The following is an 11,768-nucleotide window of genomic DNA, read 5'->3' as shown; positions in this document are numbered from 1 at the left end:
ATCGTTTGCACAAATTATTCCAACCTGTCGCTTCAGCGGCGAAATTGAAATAATAAATCACATGTTACTTATTTGTTTGGGGCCATTTAACTCCTGTGAATGCATACCTTACGGATCACTGGTGTCGTGAACCCATACCGCCCGGAATTATCGCCCCCTTTTCTGATCACTTTCTTACTCTCACCTTTATTTTCCCAATAAATGTGTACTTGACTTTTCTACCAAGTTGTCTATCCGTCTAAGGCGCCCAGTTTCAGTTTTTTGCACGAAATGCCGACGAAACGAATTGCGCTGGAGAGCTTTGGAGAATCAGATCTTCTTTTTAAAACTAAGGCGTACCTTAGTTTATTAAAAGGTAGTCCTGCAATTGTAATACTCTCTTAATTATAATATGGGACACAGTGCGCTATGGCATAGAGTATACTGCTGAAAATAATTCCTTCCCCGAGAAAATATTCTATCAAGCCTCTCGTAGATGGAGAGCAAAATGGCTTACTTGCTGAACATTTTACTACTTTCCGAGCTACACAAAATATAAACACATTTACGTTTGTACATGCTTCGGTGTATTCAGTGAGTATTTACTATGCGCTGAGGCGCTGTTTCACAAATAAGGAAAATTTTTAATCAGGCAGCCAGTCTTGTTGTAGGAGCTTACGCCACATGGAACATCTGCGTATAATATTTTCTTCTACCAAAATTTCAGTTGCAGGTAAGTATCATCACTTATGGCTTTCATGAGTTTTACATCTAATTCTAATTCGATGTGTGTCAGGAATGTACTACATGTTGCGTTTAGGAAGCTTAGCTTGATATTCCTGCACATGCTTTGACGTCTGTTATTGGCAAAAAGAAAGTGAGTGTAATATTTGTCAATAATGCTTTCGCAGTCTGCTTTAAATATCATCAAATTTTAAATATATGCATTTGTGATGCAAAACATTCCGTAATAAGCGAGTATTACTTAAAATTAAAAAAAAAAAACCTATCACGCAATTATTATGTGCATATGAAACATGCTGTTCTAAATGGGACCATGAAAAGTTCAAGGGATGTCTCTCGACCGCTCTTTTGGTAATAGGAAGTTAGGAGGTATGGGAGTGTAGCTTATCGTTTCTTTACGGTTCATACACGAGTATCTTGATCGGCATCTACAAGCTAAGCCTTCCAGACTTGCAATAGCTGGTATGTCAACCTCTTGCCTGTACTGAGGTATGATATGTCGAACGACTGTTTTTGTGAGGCGAGCAAGCAAAAAATCTTATAAGCTTCTGATTGACCTCAATATATCTTAATTCCCCAATAGACACAAAATAATATTGTGCTGCCTACTCAAACATTTCCCAAATGAAGTACAATGTTCTCTTAATTGCTTGTAACCTTGCAACGTTTGCCTATGTTTATGACGTGAAGTTCTGGTTGTTTGCTGCATTTCATTAGCATTAGACATTAGTATTGTTGACAATGATGTATTTCTTCTTGTTGCGCTAATAAATAACTAAGGTTCATGCATTTCGCTTCTACTGCCCTTTCCGGCACTTCAGATACCTTAAATATCGTGCTTTAAAAATGCAGTCAAGTGCTGGTTTGAAATTACATTAACTCGTTTATTCGTTTTTCTTATCGTTTCTAATTATATCGTTTTTCTTTTCTTTGCGTGAGTGCGTGCGTGTGTGTGTGTGTGTGTGTGTGTGTGTGTGTGTGTGTGTGTGTGTGTGTGTGTGTGTGTGTGTGTGTGTGCGTGTGCGTGTGCGTGTGCGTGTGCGTGTGCGTGTGCGTGTGCGTGTGTGTGTGTGTGTGTGTGTGTGTGTGTGTGTGTGTGTGTGTGTGTGTGTGTGTGTGTGTGTGTGTGTGTGTGTGTGTGTGTGTGTGTGTGTAAAGGGGGGTGAATCTCTCAAGGGCGCGACTTGATTACTCGCAATACAGCTTTTTGAATAGACTGATACGCCTGTTCAGTCATTTCCGTTCGCAGTGCACAGTGCATTCTCACTGATTTCACTTTTAGTAATCTCATTAAATAACTGTTCAAATCTGACGTTGTTTTAGACGATAAAGGAATAATTTTGTTTTACATTGCTCTATTCGGGAGTGCCAGAGTTCCGATTCGAAGCTATGTTTCACGCCATACCTCGAATGTGAGACATTACGAAAAGCGCTTCTGATTAGGCAACAACAAAGGCCGTTTATTTGTAATCTGTTTCACTATATCGTTTGACGCGAGTAGCCAGACTTCATGCACTGCCTGAGCAGGTTGCCATGGCTAGCATATTTCTGCCTGTAATGGAGGCAATCTGCGCAGCGCAGCAGTAAACGTGACATCCAATGTCTTACCTTCTAAGCTAGAGTGCTCCTATGCACTGAAACTTTGTCTAATTTGTTTCCATGACAGGATCTATGCACTGAAAGAGCATACTACAAAACACAGGTCATGGAGTAAAGCAAGAAACAATGCTTGTGAGCAAGCCGACGGCACTCAAAACTTTTTTCACAGCATTAACAAGTAAATTTCTTATAACACAAAACCGTTCTCCATGTTAATGTGTCGCTTCGGAGCCAAAGCTGTCGTAATGTAGTTATAATTATACTGCTGCCATCTACAGTGCAACGGCAGCACGCAAAAGCTACGTATGCTGGCCGCTCCATGCTTTCGCGTCGCGTTTAGCAGAGGACGCGCCCGGCAAGGAGCACGAGTTGACTGCGCTCCATTCTTCTATGTCCCGCCTCTCGCGCTGTTGTTGTGGGTCACCGTGGACGCCAACTTGCCGAACAACTGCAATTGACTGGAGCCATGGCCTCCGAGATAACTTCCGCATCTCGGAGGCCATGCTGCAGCGCCGTTATTTCTCGCTACCGACACTTGGGACACACTCCTCCGCTGGGCGAAATGGGGAGCTGTGAAACTGAGTTTGTTCTAGTAACGTTGTTCTAGTCCTCCTTACGTTTCGAACCAATAGATACACTGAGTGTTTTCAGGACAGGGAAAAGATGTTCGTTAACATATACGTGATAAGATTTGCCCAGATTTATGTCTTTGATGAGAAATGTTGCCATCGTTCCCTTCATGAGAACAGCATCACGCTTTGTTCTAGTTGAACTATACAACAACCTAATTTTCTCTAACGTTCCCAGTCAGCACCATGTAACACAGCTCAATGTTATACACGACGAAAAGTTCTCTCAAGGCGATCTGTTTCACAATGTGAAGAATGTGTTCGTTTTCTTATGCAACGAATACGCGAGTTTCAATTTTTCAATTTGTCGGTTGATATTTGAAAATGCATTTTCGATATATTTATTCTTTTTCTGTCTGAGTCAAGATAATGCTAGACATGTTTGGATATATTTACAATCAATCTAGATGGCGGGTGGTAGTCATTAAAATCATTTCTGAAGGCACCATACTTAGTGGCAATAACAAAAAGGGTTTTTGGTCATTATATCGAGTATTCTTCCTTTTAACAGCGCCAATAATCCTTATATTGGGCTCGGCAAAACATTATATATATCTTAATAAATTTAAATATTTGGTTGCAAGCGTACGCTTTATTAAGGGTGAAAATAACGGTAGAGGGTGTAGACAATTCCTTCAGCTGTGTAAAACTTCGTTGTGTTTAAAATAGGAGCCATGCTTTAACCGGTTGCGTTCTTCCGGTGTCGCAATAGAGTTTACTGATTTGCTGAGTTCTGAGTCTAGATGAATGGGCAGGCGCCGGCTACGCGATGTTATAACAGCACACGTTACATAGACGGTGAAGTGCGTGATTGCGGACAAAACAGGGCAGCGACATCCTTTGGTCGTTTAGTAAAATCAGTAGCTTCATTTTGTCACCGCGTGAAGCAGGAAGGAGGAAGTGAAAGAAATGGTCGACAAAGATTACGCATTCTGGGCCTTATCTTTGGCTCTTTGCCCCTAATCTGCCAGTACATGTTTGTTCCTCTTCAATGCATACATATCTCCGCGTTACGTTATTTAGTCTCGGTGTGGAGCGTCGATCCCCGTACTTGTCGCTGTTTTCGCTTTATCGACACCTGAGACACGTGTCAACCCCAGAAAAACCCTGTTGGTCATCTGCAGCCGACTTACGTACATCCCTCTCCTGGCTATCGCATCGATATAGATCCTCCTTGCTACATACTGATGACCCAATAGAGCAATGTGTGTATTGCTGCCGCCACTGTTTCTCTCCCAGAGTACATCAATAACACTCTTGGCTAATTACGTGTTACGCTTGCTCAGGAAATAGCTTAACTACTCTCCGGTTCACCTAAAGGAAATATATTATTACGAAAGCAATGCTAATATAGGTTTCAAACCTTCAGCGTAGCGCGGCCGGTAGCTACGTCTTACCCACATGATGCTATGACGTCACGCCCCACGTGACACTAGGGTGAGAGCTGGGCTACCAACTCAAGCGGTCGGCAGGAGCTGCCAACTTGGGTCTCTCGTATCACATGGCATGGTTATGTCAGAATCAGCCTGCTAGGACCCTAGCATTCACGTTACGCCTATAAGAGACTATGGTACGTTCATACGGCTTGGTTAATGCGAAGCTTGATATGTGGGCTGAGGAAGAAAAAAGAGAGAAGAACGCTCGGTCACCCGCAGCTAATGCTTTCGCTTAATATTTGATTCAGCAGCGTTGAACATTTGTAATATATGTTTTTGCTTAGTGCACGTCCCATCCTGAAGTCTGTGTGCTCTGCTTGGGCTTAGTCAACTGCGTAAGACTTATCATTGCTTTAATATGAACAGGAGGCGGCTACTTGTTTTACCGCAGCTGGCAGTCACTTCTCAATAAAACCGCCCTTTTACTCACGTCAGGAGTCGCCACAGCGCATGGCCGAAATGAGGGGAAAACACTTGCACTCGACATTATCTTATACTATATTCAACAAAACAACAGCCATTGATAAAGAGAGATATCTTGATAAGTCAAAGTATGTATCTCGTATGCAGATAATTACACGAAGAGAATATTTAGGTACAGCTGTATTCTTAAGTCAATATATGATTTATTTTAGCCAATGGAAAGTGTCCCAGAGCTTGGATCTTTTCTTTGATTCCCACAAAAATATCTGAATAATTTTGATCGCTGCCTCTATTTCTGCTGCACTTAACTCTACTTACAACTTTTTGAGTCTTATTGAAAGATGCAAACATCACAGAGCACGCTTGTAGACGCCTGAGAATTTTTTTCGTAGTTCATTTGTGGGCGTTTGTTTACAGAATTTGCTTCTGTCACTCTTTCCATCCCACCAACCTACACTATTACCCATCAAGGCACTGAAGATCTCTTAGATAAATAGGCAGAAAGTATGACAACTAAGCACTGCAGGGCTCGTGTACTGTTATTTTCCTCTTCTGCTCGTCTGTGCAGCTTTTCCGGTATGAATGTTATGATGACGTTGCGATGCCAGCTTACGGCATGTGCTAATGCCTAGGGCTCCTAATTCAAACTGCGTCGGATTTTGAGTTTAGCACTCTTCATTTTTCCAAAAGATAGCGTCAAGGTTCCATGAGGCAGAATAGGCGTAGTTGGCGCAGCAAAACATTTTGATTTGTTGACAGCTGCATTGCGTCATACAACGCAGGTACCTCAAGCAGCCCACAACGCCGTTAAATGGGAGTCAGGCCTAAAGTAATATTGGTCCTGCGATTAGGGGTAATGAGGTAATTCAAGGTTTGCTGAATGTATTTTATGATGTAGCCTAATTTATTACGTTACATCATGAGGTACATTCAGTCGATTTCGTATAAAAGAACGTTTTAGTTTTAGATGGGATTCAAACTCAGGTCTTTTGGTTTCAGAGCCGGCCGCGCTACAGGCCACAAAAATAATTTTTGTAGACTTGGTAGCAAGCGGAGATTGACATGCATGTCGTGTTCTGTTTTACATGCATCAGTGGCACCTGGCGATACTGTGCTGATGAATGTGTGGGTAGAAACATGCACCGAAAGACGCAGTATTGTCGCAGCCTTGTCAAGTCGAGCTTAATGTGGCATGCGAGAATAGGGGTCAACTTTAGAACAGTTGCACCAATTTCAAAACAAATTTGAGGTATGGCTGATCTTCTTCACTTGGTATATATTCTACGTTTCATCCCTTAGAACATATAGAAAAATGTTGTAGAAGTAATTATGAGTATTAAGTGTGTCATATTAACAAAACTATGATTTCAAAAATCATGAATATGTGCTACCACTTTGTGTTTGGATAACTTATAGGCAGTTCATTGCGCAGGATTAGCACAATTACGGCTTCTTTATGAACGTTACGTAAACTCTGAGCACTTTAACAAGGAACATTATTTTTCATTACATGATATTTGACGCTTGTTTTTCTTACAGGATAATTATTAATCCAAAAAGTACCTTATCTTGTCCCAACAAATTTTTATTTCAGAAACCGCCTTGAAAGCAGCCTTTGGAGAAATAATTTGGAGCACTTTGATTATTTGGAGCACTCAATTTTTATGTGTTGAAATCAGCGTTCATAGGTTCTTTCAGCGGCGAGTGCATCACTGGAAAAAATATATATTTCGGCTGCACAGGTGACAACCAAACTTCCTGACAATTTTCTTTAATACATGCACATCCCAAGAAAACAAACTACCAACACACTTTTTATAGATATTGCGATTTTAGCCCCGCATTTCTCCTCCATAATTTGGGCTTTGTTGTGTGGCATAACGAAATGCAGGTTTGAAGTTACAGACAGACCCGTAGAATAGGCATGAAAAGATACACTACAGCAAGAACAATTCAAATTTGGCGGTGCAGTCACATGATCACTTAGCCAGTGAGCGTTGTATTTCCATCATGCTTTCCGATCGTCTAAAAATAGGAGTTCGCCTTTTCAGACAATTATCGTGAGATTTCATTTCGCCAAAAAAGGTTAGGGAACTGGCTTTCAATGTTTCGTTTTAAAAATCAATATGAAATTATTGTGTCCGAAGCTTCTATCTCGCTTTTGATACTAACTGCAAAAATGATTTCTTCTGAAAGCTACGTATTTGGTTTCTCATAAAGCGTTATTGTATTTAAAGTTTTTTTTTTTTTTTACCGCAAATTACTTGTGTCTTGGCAACAGTATACTCCTGAAAATATACTTAAGAAATAAAAATTGCGCAAGTCTCCATGTGAAGCAATGTTAAGAACTGCAGTTCCAACAATTTTGTGTTTTGGGAGGAAAACAAAAAACTACTTCATTTTTAATTTTGTTTTATTCTGTACATTTTTTTTTACGCGTTAACTCTTTGTAGACACATGAGCGCATATTCGAATCCTGGGCAGCCTCAAACGCCATCCATTGAGGCATTTTCACATAGGCTGTAAAATTTGTAGCCGCTATTGTTAACAGCTGCCTGGCCGTAGTCGCCGCTTGTGAAGTTCACAAGTTTTAATTTTGAGTTCTCCTTGTAATCATAGTGCAGTTATTTAAAAATTTGCCCTCCTGACGCATTCCTTGCGGTAGATGCACCTGTGGCGGCATCTGTCGACAGTAAAAGGAAACTGAAACTGGCTTCCTGGAAAGCTTACTTTCATGCGTGACCCGCTTTGCGGTGTAGAAAAATGTTTTCAACGAATTAGCAACTACACATACCGAAAATGTCAAAAATGTCAGCTGCACTAACATTTCTTTCAGAACTGACACAAAAAGGCTTAAATAAAATAGAATACGCTGATTCAACTGTACTTTTTTTTTCGTACAAGCCGGGGCTGATATGGTGACAATTACGTTAGTCCATTTTATTATAGCGCCTATAAAAACAATGATGCAGTGAGCTTTTTCCTGCAGTGCATATTTACACTGTGTACGAGACAGGTAGCGAAAACTGCTACATGTGCTAAACATTTGCAAAAATATATATATTAACGCCTCCAAATAGGCCGTACTGTAGTTCATTTCTATTGTTCATTTTCGTCCGTTATTGCGCCGCAGTAGACATGCCACAAAGAGCAGCCTTCCTGCAACAAAATAAAAGAATGTGGATAATTGTGAGCGTGTGGATCAGCTGATTATGGGCCTGCATATCAGTAGGCAGAATCCCGACAGAACCAATACTTGCATCTTTTAGAGTTTACAAAGGCAAAGCAATAGGAAGAAGCGCAGTGGTTAGATAACTTAAGGTAAAAAAAATGGATGAACTCGTCGCAATTGCGGCTGAAATTTGGTAGTCATAGGCAAATATATACGCACGTAGGTATCAATAATATTGCTCCGCGAATATTTATCGAAGAGGCAAACTTCACGCCCATTTCCCATGCTATTGTGTGAATGACTTCACTTAACGTTGCGTAATTTAGGCGATCCTAAAGAATAAATACATGTCGTTATCAATTTTCAGACCTCGAAAATTAGGGAACACAGTCTCAAGTAATTTTTTTTGTCTGTAAGCATTTCCGATCCTATGAGAAATTTGCGCAAATTCTTGGGAAAAATACTCTTGCATGTGCATGTCACTATAATCGTGGAGAACAAGAGGGGGAAAAAAAAAAAACAGGACACAAGGAACGCATAGAAACGGGACTAGCGAAGTCCTGTTTCTATGTGTTCCTTGTGTCCTGGTTTTTGCGCTCCTGTTCTCCACGATGCTTCACCGACTCGTCCACACAAAGGTATTAATCGATGCCACTGTCATGCTAGAATACATTAATTCTGGTGATACCTCCTCATAAACATGATTTTCCAATAATTAGAGGGCGACGCTGGTACCCGTGGACGCTGCAAAAAAATGTGGCAGCGGAAATCAAAATCAAATTCAAATACGTGCAGCTTGCTTGAACGCCGTAGTGTCAATCCCCTTTTGAAAGCATGTGACATAAAGTGCTGATCGATGGGGAAACTTTTGCTGTAGCCCTTTGTGGGATTCCAATGGCTACTTTAAAAAAAAAAGAGGCGCGAGGTCCGAGTGTATTGTCTGGGCTACCCCATGCCGCACATTCACAGGTGCGATCCCGCTACTGCAGAGCGCGGGAGCTTTTGCCTGCTGCGTTTCCGCCCTGGGCCGGTTCGCTCCTCCTTAGGCGACCTGGTCGTACCGAGCTCCCCCGGGGCCACAATATCGGCGCCCAGCTTAGCACGGACACCCGATCCACATGGACAGACGTGGGGCAGGCCTCCCAGCCTCAACCCGTCCTCTAACGCCAGCCTCCAAATAGCTGGATTACAGGGGCACGCGACTACCTCCGACGGAGACGCGATCAATTCAGCCGGTTCTTATATCCACCATTGTCTAATTCCCTCATAATTACAATTCTTCCTTTTTCACTGGATGTTGTACGGGGTGCAGATATCTTTTCATGATCTCATGAAGATATTTCTGGGATCAGTTCTGGTTGACAGCTGAAATGCCAGAGTGCTGAAATATACGCTTCCGATCTGGTTTTGTTTTGAGATCAACAGATGCCGCGCTAAGCGCAGCGGCCTAACCTCCTTTCTCGTTCGCTCGGTAGCGCCAATCGCGGTCCTAAACCGGAGCTTCGATACCGGTTCGAAAGATGGGACAATGATGCAAAGAGTGCGATATTTTGAATGGCATTAGCACATCTTAGAATCTGGCATACTTAACATCTCAGACAGTTGATCCTCTAGACCGCTTGCTCTTTGTGTCAAAATTATGGAAGCGAACATTGTTGAACGTGCGTATGCAAATCCTGAATTATACTCGGTGGAAAGAAGTATCGTCTTGACGAGACCCCAGTTTTAATATTTTGATATGCAAGACGTTCAGCACCGCTCTATAATCTGCAAGGAATTTCAGTTCAGTCGTTCAATCGTGTCCGAATCTCCGTGACCCTATGGACCATGTCACGCCACGCTTTCCGGTCTCTCACTATCTTCCTAACATCACATAACCTCATCTGCAGTGCCTCGAGGATGCCGTCTAACCATCGCGTTCGCTGCCTACCCCTTCTCCGGCGACCTTCAACCTTTCCCAACATCAAATCGTTCTCCAGCGACTCTTCTCTTCTCATCAGATGACCAAAGTAGCTCACCTTGAACTTTAGAATTTGACCCTCCAATGAGCGGTCAGGGTTTATGGTCGATCATATCGATTGATTTGATTTTCTGGCAGTCCAAGGAACTCTCAAGAGTCTTTGCCGGCACCACAATTCAAACGCGTCAATTCTTCGGCGGTCAGCCTTTTTCACAGTCCAAATCTCGCATCCATACATCACAACTGGAAAGACCATAGCACAAGTTATACGGATCTTGGTTGGCAGACTAATGTCCCTGCTCTTTACTAGGCGGTCAAGGCTAACCATTGTTCTCTTTCCCAGAAGCAGGCGTCTCTTAATTTCGTGGCTGCAGTCTCCTTCCGAGGTAATCTTGGAGCCTAAGAAGAGAAAATCTGTCACAGCTTCCACTTCTTGTCCATTTATGCTCCAGGACTTGATAGGGCAAGACGCCATGATCTTTGTCTTTTTAATGTTCTGTTTAAGCCCAAACTTCTCACTCTCTTCTTGTACGCGCATCAGAAGTCTCTTGAGTTCCACTTCACTTTCTGCCATTAACGTGATATCATCCGCATATCTAAGGTTGTTGATACGTTTTCCAGCAATCTTCACTCCAGCTGAAGACTCGTCTAGACCGGCCTTCCTCATGATGCACTCTGCATATAGGTTAAATAGGCAGGGCGACAGTATGCAGCCTTGCCTCACTCCTTTCTCGATCGGAAACCAATCAGTAAGACCATGCCCAGTTCTGACTATGCCCTCTTGCCCTTCATACAGGTTCCTGAGGAGGCAGATGAGGTGAATTGGAACTCCCATCTCTTGGAGAGCTTGCCTCAATCTGCTGTGATCTACGCAGTCAAACGCTTTCGCATAATCAATAAAGCAGAAGTAGATGGGTTTCTGGAACTCTCTTGCTTTTTCCATGATCCAGCGAAGGCTGGCAATTTGATCTCTAGTTCCTCTGCCCTTGCGAAACCCAGCTTTCACGTCCGGAAGCTCCCGATCCACATACTGCAGCCTACCTTGGAGGATTTTCAACATCACCTTGCTAGCATGCGAAATAAGCGCGATCGTGCGGTAGTTGGAACAATCTTTGGCACTGCCTTTCTTTGGAATGGGGATGTAAACTGACCTCCTCCAATCCTGTGGCCACTGCAGGGTTGTCCAAATCTTCTGACATAAAGTACTCAGAATGTTAACAGCGTCATGGTTGAGGTTTTGAAGCAACTCAGCTGGAATGCCATCAATTCCGCTAGCTTTGTTCTTAGCAAGGCTGGCTAAGGCCCATTCAACTTCACTCTTCAGGATGCCCAGCTCGAGATCAGTAATCACAACCGTCTTATGTTGGGTTTGCACATTCAGGTCCTTCTTGTACAGTTCTTCTGTGTATTCCTGCCACCTCTTCTTTATCTCGGAGGCTTCAGTGAGGTCCTTGCCTCGTTTGTCCTTTATCACGCCCAGCTTAGCACTGAAGCTTTCTTTGATATTTTTGATTGTCTTATACAGAGCTCTTGTGTTCCTTAATTGGCTGTTGTCCTCAACTGCTTGGCACTGTATGTTCAGGAAGGCATTTTTATCTCTCTTTGCTATTTTCTGAAAATCCGCATTGAGAACCTTGTATCTTTCTCTTTCCCGCAACACTTTTGCCATCCTCCTTTCCTCAGCTATTTGCAAAGCATCTTCAGATAACCAGTTTGCTTTCTTGCATTTCTTTTGCTTTGGAACTATCTTAGTAGCAACCTCTTGTGTTATATCACGAACATCAGTTCACATCTCTTCGGGCTCTCTGTCTTCTAGATCTAATTCT

General features: G+C 42.5%; 1 non-coding gene across 1 annotated transcript; it reads right to left on the bottom strand.

Moving 5' to 3' along the window:
* Positions 1 to 8,897: 8,897 nt before the first annotated feature.
* On the bottom strand, positions 8,898 to 9,195 carry LOC146180652 (signal recognition particle RNA). The gene has a single exon (XR_014700492.1).
* Positions 9,196 to 11,768: the final 2,573 nt, after the last annotated feature.

Source organism: Amblyomma maculatum, chromosome 8 (assembly GCF_055883805.1).
Source record: "Amblyomma maculatum isolate TAMU_Amacu chromosome 8, ASM5588380v1, whole genome shotgun sequence".
Lineage (NCBI taxonomy): Eukaryota > Metazoa > Arthropoda > Arachnida > Ixodida > Ixodidae > Amblyomma > Amblyomma maculatum.
Note: the sequence above shows the minus strand (reverse complement) of the source record. Positions and strands in the feature narration are given on the sequence as shown.